Source organism: Aegilops tauschii, chromosome 2 (genome assembly GCF_002575655.3).
Source record: "Aegilops tauschii subsp. strangulata cultivar AL8/78 chromosome 2, Aet v6.0, whole genome shotgun sequence".
Classification (NCBI taxonomy): Eukaryota; Viridiplantae; Streptophyta; class Magnoliopsida; order Poales; family Poaceae; genus Aegilops; species Aegilops tauschii.
The window spans coordinates 635,511,260-635,522,848 of NC_053036.3; positions in this window are offsets into that span (position 1 = coordinate 635,511,260).

Here is an 11,589-nt window from a genome sequence, read left to right on the forward strand (position 1 = left end):
ACTGGATCATGAACCATGTCCATGAAGCCTCTGTTTCTGACTGAAACAAGCCAACAGCAATAGGAAACATCCAGTTGTGTCCATCTAGAGCATTGCATGCTGCCAACTGACCATTCCACTTGCCTGTCAAAAATGATGAGTCTATGCTCAAATATGGACGGCACCCTGCTTTGAACCCATCGATGCAAGGCTTCAAAGCCATAAAAAACTTGGAGAACTTGACTTCACCTTCGGCTGATACCTCTGTATCTATCTCCACAACACTACCAGGTGACCTCTTTTCCACCTCTGCTTTGAAGTTGTAAAGCATCCTAAATGTATTTGCCCAATCACCATATAAATTTTTCATTGCCCTTTGTTTTGCCTTCCACACTGTGGTATATTTCAGTTTAATGGGGTACATCTTTTCCAAGTCTACTTTAAGTTTCTTGGCAGTAGTGTTTGGTGTTTTGGCTAAAATTGGGGTGATCTTTTCTGCAACCCAAAGTTGTGATGTCATGGTTGATACTCTCTGTGAACTTGTAATACAAGTATGTTGATTGGGGATTTGGTTAACCCTGACAGTACTTCCATCAGGTTGCAGTCTAGCAGATATGTACCACTTGCAAGGCTTCACACTACCATCAAATCCTCTGCACCTCGCATAAAACTTCTTTCTATCAGTCCAAACAGTCTTGGCATCAAACTCATGTTTCACTGCATAAGTAATGAAACACATCCTAAACTCCTTCATGCTTGGGAACAACTTGCCTACTTCAATGACAGGGTTTTCTTTGTCATACACATGCACCAGCTCATCATCATGTGCATCATCTACTTCATCCGCAGCTTGTTCCATCAACTGTCCATCTACTTCTTCATCAGCATTAGCAGGCAAACTAGATTCGCCCCTCTCCTGCTTATCTCTGTCATCGACTGGAATGCCAAAAAGTTTGGCCATCTCAATGTCAGGCATTGGTGCAATGACCAAATCAGTAGGCTCATCTAATTCAACTACATTCCAATCAACAGTTGCTGCAGTTTCAGTTTCAGTTCCAGTCACCTGTCCCTCTTCGGCTATTACTGTAAGTTCAGTACACATGGGAATCAATGGCCTCTGTGTAGCCCAATCATCATCTACCATCTGCGCAGCCAATTGTGATGGCACATATCCAATCTTCGAAAAAATGTTCAGATCAACGAGCTCAGCGAAAAAATTAGCCCGTTTGCTTGTCCAGCCATTTTGCCGATCGATTTCTTCAACAATCTGTTCACCATCTTCTATTCTCACATACTCTCCTTTCCAATCATCAAACCGCAACAGTGATACTTCTTGCTCTGGACCCCAAACTATATTCTCCCCAATTTTTTCCACCCATTTCTTCACTGCCGTCTCTCCCATGTTCTGTAGAACTTGTGGATCAATCTCTGTAAACTCAACCTCCCATTTAACAATTGTGTCTCTCTCAATGTTCTGTATGCTACCATCAACTAATTTTGCCTTTGATGGAAAGAAATTGACTATCAATTTGAAGGTCCGAGCGGCAGCATCCCCTCTGTCAGTGGCGGACAGTGTGAGCCCGTGAGAAAGAGCAGACGAGGCTACCCCCTAATTGCATGCAAAATTGGATCGGAGAGAGGCGCATTACCTATTCGAAGTTGAATCTGGCGGCTCCATCTCAGTATGCTCACGGGCTCCCCTCACAGCCTATCGATTCCGCAAGCGAAAACAGAGGAAACGAGCTGAGATCTACGGGCCCGAGAGAGGAACGGGAGGGCGACTAGGGTTTGAATTCACTCACCATTTTCTGAGGACGAAGGCTCCGCCGCCGTTGAGAACGAGGGCTCCGCCGCCGCCACCGAGAACGCAAGATCCGCCGCCACCGGAGAAGAAGGGGGGCAGAGTGGCGGGCCCGGCACGATCGGGCGGCAGGGCACGGTCAGCTGTTTTGAGGAACAATTAAGTTGGACCCACATGTCCTAACATAAACGGGCGGGCTTGGTTGACGACCAATTTAACCACATTTAACACCCCATGTGGCCCTGGGCTATTTACACGCTCAAATGTGTCGCACCATAGCCATTCGCTCGAACAACGTTGCACTCCTGCCAATTCACCTCAAAAACGTCGCACAGGAGCTATTGGCCCAAAACAGTGGGGGTTTGATATTAGACTGGGCCAATTTGAGGAAAATGGCGGGCTGTTCTGTGTATCGGCCCGCCCATATTTGGCACTGTAGCTCCGCTACTGACCATCGTGCTGGGAGCGAGTCCGGTAGGTACTTATTCCATAGCGTCCTCCCTATCAAGAACGGAGCAGTTACCGGCTCCGGCCAAGCAGGGTCCGCCGGGGCGGCAGGGCGCCGAATCGCCTGCGGGCCCGTGCCACGAATCCGAGGTTGGTGCGGGAAGGTGCTTGAGGAGAGTGGGGAAGAGAAGAGAGAAAGGGATCGTTTTTTTTTTTTGCTCGCTCGATACTCTCTGTTAGATCTGGGCAATCCCGAAGCCGAAGCGACATGTTCCTCCATCTTCTCCGTTGGCCCAGCCCACAATCATGTCACCTGATGAGCCCAAGCTTGACGCGTTCCCTAGAAAAACAAGTTTGGCCCATGTTGCCGTCGAGAAAAAAAAAGTGTTTTTATTTGTTTCAGTTCTAATAACAGTGCCCACCTATTTGCTTTGTATATTTTATCATTTTGCTAAAAAGTCAATCCTTTTTAAATGTTCTTTCTCGTCCGATTTAAAAATAAATTAGCATAGCGCATTTCAGTAACCACAAACCCGCGAATAGGGCCATGACAATTTTGTAACCTTATGGTATGAATTTGAGACACCTTATAGCATGTATTATCATCAATGCAGCAAACTTTTGACGGAATTTTAGATGTTGACCACGCTCAGTGTAACATTTGTACAGATAAGACATAAGTTAAGCATGGTCGCCAATGCATCAGTGTGCAGATGATTCACCAGTGCACGCTTTTTAGCCTGGAAAAGATGAACACCGGTTAATCATGATTGTAAGATGAACCCATCAGTAGATAAGAAGTGAAAGAGGCTGCACGTCATGCATTTTACGCTTGCATGCTCCCTCTATATAATCTCACCACGTATTTTCCTCTCGTTCCTGCCATGGGAAGCCAATCTCCACTTCTCTAGGAGAAAAACTCCGCAGTTCTATTTGAGATTCCAGGAGTAAACCAAAACGAATGCTACATCGTTGTACATGTGTGTTCCGATACGCAAAAAATGCTTTGGATTGCCACAAAGTGCTCCTGGGTGATTACTGATAGTGAGGGCTATGTGGGAGGCGGACGTTTGGGACATATGGTGGTAAATGCTCATGGAATCTGCCCCGCTGTCGTGGACCTTGTTGTTAGATAGGAAATATGGGATTGCATGCATGGATAATTCATTAATTAGGTGCATGGTGCACATATATAGGAACAAGGGATGTCGACCTCTACTTGTCTCCCAAGATGTACAAATATACGGGGAAGAGAGGAGGTATGACATAATAAATACAATGCCCCAGTCCTATACATGTATACATGTTCAACACCGCCCGCAATCGAAGCGTCGCCGGAGACATAGAGACTGGACCGAACTCCTCAAAGGTTGATGTCGGTAGGCCCTTCGTCATAACATCGGCGAACTGCTGAGCGGTAGGCGCATACAAAACTCGAATCTGCCCAGGCGCTACCTGTTCACGAACAGAGTGAATGTCCAGCTCAATGTGCTTTGTTCATCGGTGATGCAGGGGGTTGGCGGAGAGGTAGACGGCAGAGACGTTGTCACAGTAGACAATCATGGCCTTGTGAATCTCACAAAGCAACTCCTGGAGCAACTGACGGAGCCAAGAGCACTCGGCAATGGCGTTAGCCACTGCTCGGTACTCCGCCTCAGCACTCGAGCGAGAGACCATGGGTTGTTGCTTGGATGACCATGAAATCAGCGAGGACCCGAGGTAGACACAATATCCAAATTTAGAGCGACGATTGTCGGGGCAGCCAGCCCAGTTTGCATCTGAATAGGTAACGATGTCGGTGGAGGAGGAAACCGTCAAGGTGAGTCCCATGGTCATAGTGCCGCGTATATGCCGAAGAATACACTTCACCAGAGTCCAATGGGACTCGCGTGGAGAGTGCATGTGGAGGCACACCTGCTGGACAACATACTGCAAGTCCAGTCGTGTGATCGTCAAGTACCGCAAGGCGTCGACGATGGAGCGATAGAACGCGGTGTCAGGCGCAAGAGAGTCCTCCAAAGCAGCCACCTTGGCCTTTGTGCAACGGGCGTGGCAGCGGGCTTGCAGTTATGCATGCTAGCCCGTTCAAGTAGGTCATGGGCGTACTTCTGCTGATGCAGAAAGAACCCATCGGCGTGCCAGATGACCTCGATGCCGACAAAGTAATACGGAGGCAGCAACATGGGGTACCCGCCGGTTGGGGTGGGTGGCAGGAAGAACCCCGCATGCGGCGGCGATAGCTGGACCGCCGAATAAGCCTGATGGCTAGCCGATCGGGGGTCACGGAGACCAGGAGCTGCCGGCCGCGGCACCGGCATGGACGACGCCGGTCCACAGATTGGTGCCATAGGTCCAAGGTGGGGAGGGCTGGTGTTGGTGAGGCGCCCCCTGTACCCCTGCTGCGGGTTGGAGTTGCTGGAGAATGAAGATGCCGGGGACCCTATGGCGGTTGCATGGAGAGGAAGGTAGGGTTTTGGCGGCGGCTGGAGAGAAAGAGGGGCGGCGGCCGGGTAGGGAGATGGGTTAGGGTTTGTGGTAGGATGAAGAGGAAGGGAGCAACAGTGGCAAGAGAGGCAAGTGGCTGCGGTGGGAGGAGGTAGGGCGGCAGCGGCAGGAGATCGCGGAAGTAAGAGGTGAGGGTTTGTGTAGGAGGGAGAGGGAAGGAGCAACGATGGCAAGAGAGGCGGGCGGCTGCGGTGGGAGAAGGTAGGGCGGCAGCGGCGACAGGGTGTAGCGGTGACATGAGATCTTGGAAGCAAATGAGGGATCGACTTGCTAAACTGACACCCTGTTAGATGGGAAAGATAGGATTGCGTGCATCAATAATTTATTAATCAGATCCATGGTGCAGATATATAGGTACAAAGTGTGCCGGCCTCTATTTGTCTCCAGGATATAGAAATATATGGGGAAGAGAGGAGGTAGGTATAATAAATACAATTCCTTGGTCCTATACTATACATGTACGACACTCGTGATATGAGTATTACCTATACGGAAGGAGGGAAACGTTAGGGTATGAACTGGTAATGTATATTGACGCATAAACAGTATGTAGCGCGCCCAAGTTAGCACAGAATATTTCGGCGTGTGGGCAGATCTTGCATTTAACTGATTCAGCCCAATAATAACTTGGGTTCTGTTCCCCATGATGCCGTCCCCCCTGTAACGAAGCTTCCGTTCTGTTCTGCCGCCATGGAAAGGAGTAGGTGGCTCGAGCAGAGTTTTTTTTAGGGCAATTTTAGTGCCCGTTGTTGCTGATCTATGTATCTTGTTTGATTGTCGACGCGCGCACGCTGACTGAAGGTTATCCCCTAAATTCAGATTCTTTGAAGAGGGGGCGCCAGATTCTTCCTCCGAGCCTGTTTTGGATCATGAAAACGTGGGATTTCTAAAAACTGCTCTCGAGGAATCCAAAAGCATGCCACAATGAACAAATTTCGTCCCTCAAACACTTGCGGACGTGCCCGGTCAGCTTTCGGGTGTGTACGTTTTTTTTTCAAGAGTACGCCAACGACATACCTTAACTTTATAGAAGAGGGAGAAACCAATTACAAGAGAAGGAAGGATGCACACAACCACCCTCGGCCACACCCATTACACCCCACACAAACTAAAGCCTACTCTCTTGTACGTTTTAACCCCTCATTTTGCTTACACCCAGCCACGATCCCTCACCTTTTTTAGACATTTCAGCTAACATGTTATGGGCGACACCACTAGAGCACGCCCACGCACGCAGAGGATGCCCTCGCCAATGAAACGGACGAGCTGGGCAGCCGCGATGGCCAGCACACGCGGCTGCACGCACACAATAGCGGCAGCCAGCCCCGCCAGCACGCGGCGGCGGCTCCACGCGTTTGTTGCTCCACGCAGGCACGCAGCGGCGGCCAGCATGCGCACGCACAGCCAACGTGAACGAGGCGGCTGCATGCGCGCACACGGCCAGCACGCACGAGGCGATGCACGCACGGCTGCGGCCGGCCAGCATGCGCGCGCACAGCACAGCAGCAGCCCGAGCAGCACGCACGCTGCACACGCTGGACTAGCAGGCGCGCGAGAGCACCATCCCCAGGCCGCGGCGCGCGAGTCTGGCCCCGGCTACTGCGCGCGCGGCGGCCCGTCAGCACGCCCGCTGGTGCACGCGGCCGTGCGAGGTCGTTAGTCGCCTCCCTCCTCTTCGTCCATGTCGTCTCCAGGAGCCTCCTCCGGCCACCCGGCCCGTCGTCGTCGCGAGGCACCACCGGCGTCGTTGCGTGCTCTACGTGAGAGAGATCAGTGAGGAAAAAGGCTTGGGTGGCTGCAGGTGGACCTGAGCGAGGTGCCAGGCCGCGTCCGGGCGCGTCAGGTCGCCCTCATATCGTCCCTATATTTGGTTCCAATTTGAGGGGTGCCGATCAATCTGGACATTTAGAGACAAAGTGAGGAATTTAGTTAGATCACTTTTTTTGACCGGGCACTGACCGGACGAATGTTTCGGACGTTTGAGGGAATAGAGGGTTTGGCTGTAGATGTTCTAAGCTGGGCCTTAACCTAGTATGTGTAACTGGATCCGTGGAGGCCAGTAAAAATCAAGCTGTCCTGGACAGGCGTTTTGACAGTTGATCTGCAAGTGGTTCAGTTCTTTGTCGTATGGACGGACTGCTCGAATCACCTGTAAAAGAAGGAGTCAACATGGTCAAGATGGCGAACTGCCGAATTTGAGAGCAGTTCATGTCGACAGACAGTCAAGCGACAGACAGATCAGGGATGGTACATTTGTGAGAGCAGGACACCACAGTCCACACAACTATACTCTGCTTAGTACTCCCTTCATAAAGAAATATAACAGCATTTTAGATCACTATTTTACGGAGGGAGTACATGCGCCCCCAAATTACATTTTCCATCTCACAGACACATCGATCTGTACACTCGAGAATTTATTAGTATCTTGTCAAGCCGATTCCAGGAATCATGGGCTAGGTTCGCTGCGTATTGCGCATCGTGGTCTCTGCCTGGGGGTGAGCGTCGTGCCTGGGCTGGACTTGTCCCTCATCCCTGTTTCCGCCATTATGCCTGGAAGGTTGTGAATGCACCGATTTTTCGCATTGTGCTAGAGGCACATATCCGCTTCCTTGACTAGGTGGCTGGGGAGGTGGCATATCGCGATTCCGACGTGGCACGTTTTCATGGCTCCACCTTGGCTGCTCGTTATGGCTACGGTCTCGACGTGGCTCGTCGTAGTTCCGCCTTTGTTGCTCATGTTGGCTGTCCTCTCGACACGGGTCATTATCGCAGTTCCGTCGTGGCTCTGGATCATGGCTACGGTCCCTGTTGCGATTGGCTCCATCGTCTTGCTTCCTGTATGGTGCAACGCCATTTTTGCGGTGTTCCCTCTTTTCTCTGCCATGGTCGCGGTTTCGAGTAGACCCTGTCCTAGACTTGTCTCGTCCCCTGGGAGACGATTTTCTCCTTGGGCCCTGATACGTTTCAAATGTATCTATAACTTTTTATTATTTCATGCTTATTTTATACCATTGCAATATGTTTCCACTACATTTTCCTCGCTGGATCTGGTTGGCGGCGGTGGCTGGCCGGCTGGTGATGTGGGCATGGTCACCTAGGAGCTCTCCCCAACCTGCGTGGTTGTCCCCCTGTGCACAGTGCTCGGTTGTCAGGATTCGCCTTTCCCTGTTGAGGTGGGCGTTGGTGGTAGGTGGGTGGTGGCTTGGAGGTCCGGCGGGGTGGCCGTAGGTGGTTGCATGGGTCGCTAGTGCAGCCGTGGCTGCCCTGGTGGTGAAGGTTTGTGGTCGCTCGCGGGGTGCAGTTAGTGGTAGTGCCTTGTCTTCTCTTGGGTCTGAACGAGCGGCCCGCGGGTTGCCGACGCGATGGGGATGGCGATGATCTGGGGCTCGTGCTCGGGCGGGCCAGCTTTGGCTCCGAGGCGGGTCGAAGGTTCTGCTCCAGGTAGATGGGGTAGGCTCGGTCTGGGTGGTGGCCGCGGAGGGTCCGTTGCTCCTCCCGCGGGCACAGTGGGTTGCGGTGGTGGTCATAGCATCGGTGCGTCGTTGCTCAGATCGATGTTGGTGACCATGGACATGGCTTCGTTCGAGTTTGCCATGGACGTGATCGGCCGCGGCCGTCGGCAGTCACGGAGTTGCCCCCCTCCCCCCAGTACACCTGGATTGGCTGGGGACTCAAGCATGAGTACCTCCTATGGTGGAGGCGCTCACCCAAACTCGGTGGCTGATGCCGGGCTAGGATTAGAGGGCTGTCTCTGCTCGTTCTACCGTGGTTAGGTGTGCTGAGAAGTGGGCGGTGTATGGCGTTTCGCGACAGGGGGTTTCACGGGTGGCTTTCCGGCGGGTTCCATGGTAGCGATGGTGACTCCACCTCTTGGTCGTGTGGGCGGTAAGGGGTGTACTAGCGAAAGGCTCTGGCTTTGCCCAGATCTAGTGCGGATGGATCAACTCTCGTTGTGGTGGTGATTGGGACTTCTCTCAGTGGTGGTGGTGAGTGTCCGAGCAAAAGCTCACGTTTTTGGCGCCCGCGACGGTGGCGCCTGTGGGTGCTGCTTGCTTCCTGAAGATTTCATCGTGGGGCTTGCCCTTGTGCGAGAGTTCCGGGTGAAAACCTCTGTCTGGTCGGACTCGGCAACAGCGACACTTTGCGCTGTCACCCTCTTGGGGGCGTTATAGTGGAGCTCAGGAGTCCTCGGTCAGGCCGCGGCGAGGCGTTAGATGCATTCTCACAACTAAGGTTTCAAAGCTTATCGTTCCTACAAGAGAATACTTGGCACTATTTCTTTTTATTTCTTTTCTTTCTTTTTAACCTTCTTTCTTTTGCTAGTACCAAGCTTCTCCTCGATGCTTCGCTCACGTGTATGCAAACACTCACTCGCCGTGATACAAGTGCAATACCGACAATGTAATGAGCTAGTCCAAATAGGATACTATATGCAAAAGTAAGAAGGGGTTCTAAAGCGGAAGCAAGTTATACCTAAGTTGATGATGAACCCGGACTTGCGGCCGAAGGGCTTCATGTTGAGTTGCGTCATCGAGTGGCTGATGTAGATGATGTTTCTAGCTTGCTGTAGGCTTTGGATCACTCAGACCTAGGCCACAAGACCAATGCAAACGCCCAAGAACAATTCGAAGAAAGTTGCAAAGTTGCAGAAATTTCTGTCAGTCTGAGCCGGAGATTCCGGTCTCCCAGGGCCAGAGACTCCGGGGTCAAGGCCGGAGACTCCGTTCTTGTCTCTGGCAGGCGGCCAAGAAATCCTCAACTCGATGGAAAATTGGACGAATTCAGGAAAAGCAGCAAAATAGAAACGTGTCAATGGTCCTTAGGCAGCAAATCCATGGAACAAAACTACTCAAAACTCAACGATTCGAGTGATCAATCAAATTCCCTTTTGAGGCTATTTTTGGATTTTCGAAGGAGAGAAATTTTTTGGTGGAAAAGTGGCAAATCCGTGGCAACCTAAAGCTCTGGTACCAAATTAGTCCACATTTTTAACTAGCGGCCATTTTCTGGGGGCCATTCACTCCTCAACCGTAGATAACTGTAGCAGTGGAAAATTTGGAGTAATTTTTGGGAGTATAAGGAAATCACCTGGGAAAGAAAATGAGTACATCTAAATTTCTAGGAATTGAACGTGATGCAAATTTATTTGGGAGTAACTTTCAGTAGATATTTGCAAAAACTTTCCATGTGCATTTCTCAATATGTCAAGTGCATTTCTCACTAGGAATAGTTTGAGGCAAGAAAATTAATCAAGCAATACACTGGGTGGGGGTAAATTATAGTGGAGTTAGATTCAAACTCCCGTTAGGAGCTCCAACCTCTCTCTTCCCTGGCGTCCTTCACCTGCCAACCTCCCGGTGCTCCCCACTCCGTCACCCTGGGAGCCGTCGCGGGTGAGGATGGGGCAATCCCTGAGGGCGATGGGGTCACAGGGGAACATTCCCTCCTCGCTGCCATCCCTACTGCCCTACGCCACGACGTCCCCCATCTCGCCGCACCTTTCTATCTCCAACGCCGCTCAACACTGACCAACCCATGGGCGCGGAATCCGCCACCTCTGCTGAGGTCTACGAGCCCCGCAGCTGAAGATCTAATCAGGAACCACCCCCGCTGAGGACGACGGCTACCGCCCTACCCGCCATGCACGGCCATCGCCCAACCACCGCGTAGCCACCCCCGTCTACTGGTGGTGATCTTTGTGCCTCCAACCGATGGCGACAAACCATGCCGCCATTCATGGTATGTATCGCAACAAGATTCCGGACCTTCTCGAGCAGTCGGACCTCAAGGCGAAGAGGATCATGGGGGGCCGCCGAGAGCAGCAAAGAGCAACCCGTGCTTGGAGTATGTGAGCTGCGTGGTGTTCCCGTGGCTTGTGGATTTTGAGGTGGCCAGGGAGAAGGATGTTGGTGTTAGGACGTTCAGGAGCGTGGGGAGGTTTGTGGAGGAGTATAAGCGGGGTAAGCTAGATCCTGGTGACGTGAAGCATGCAATGGCGATCAATAAGATGTTGAAGCCTGTCCGTGGTCACATTGGAAGCGACACGAGCTTATGCGTTCCTTAAAGTTGCTTCGCAGAGAATACTTCTAAAGTCTCGCAGCAACCCACGTGGAAGGTACCTAGTTAAAGATGAAACCCAATGACACCAACAGTGGAAACCAAAGATGAACGAACAACAGTGACGCTGTTTTTATTAAAGTACAATACATAGTTTAAGCATAATAACATACATGGGATAATACATACTTTATTTAATTCCGCAAACATCACGGCCAGGGTACCGTTCACGCATGTAAGATGATGTATTCATAACTACCATGGACATGGGTGGTTACTTGGCACAGTCATCCACAACCACAAAGAGCGTACCCGGTGACTCATCGCGTGCAAGCAACCTATTCACGTTGAATGTCTTCTCCTTCTGGGACAATTTTTTTTGCTCGATTTGGGTGAAGGCGACTTTGTCCACAAACCAACCGGGTTTGTTACCTTTGCCATTAGACTCGAGCAACATCCTGCAAGGTTTGGACGGTAAGCACTTACCGCTGCCTTCAAATTTGTCGGTGTGGCCTTTCTCGAAGTTGTTGTGGCCCTTCTGGCCCCAAGGTTTCAGGCTCTTGATAACCAGCTTCTTGCCATTTGCGGTGCTCACTGACAGAGATACACGAGCATCGGTGCCCGCATCTTCTCTATCTCCTGTCGTGACCAATATAATGAATTTGCAAGGTGCATAGGCACTGCTTACAGTGAGAGCGAGGAGAAATAGGGCGAACAAAATCTTCATTCTGGCCAGTGCGTGTAGGATGGCGCTAGTAGTAGTACCAAGGATGGTGTGATGAAGATGAGCACAAATG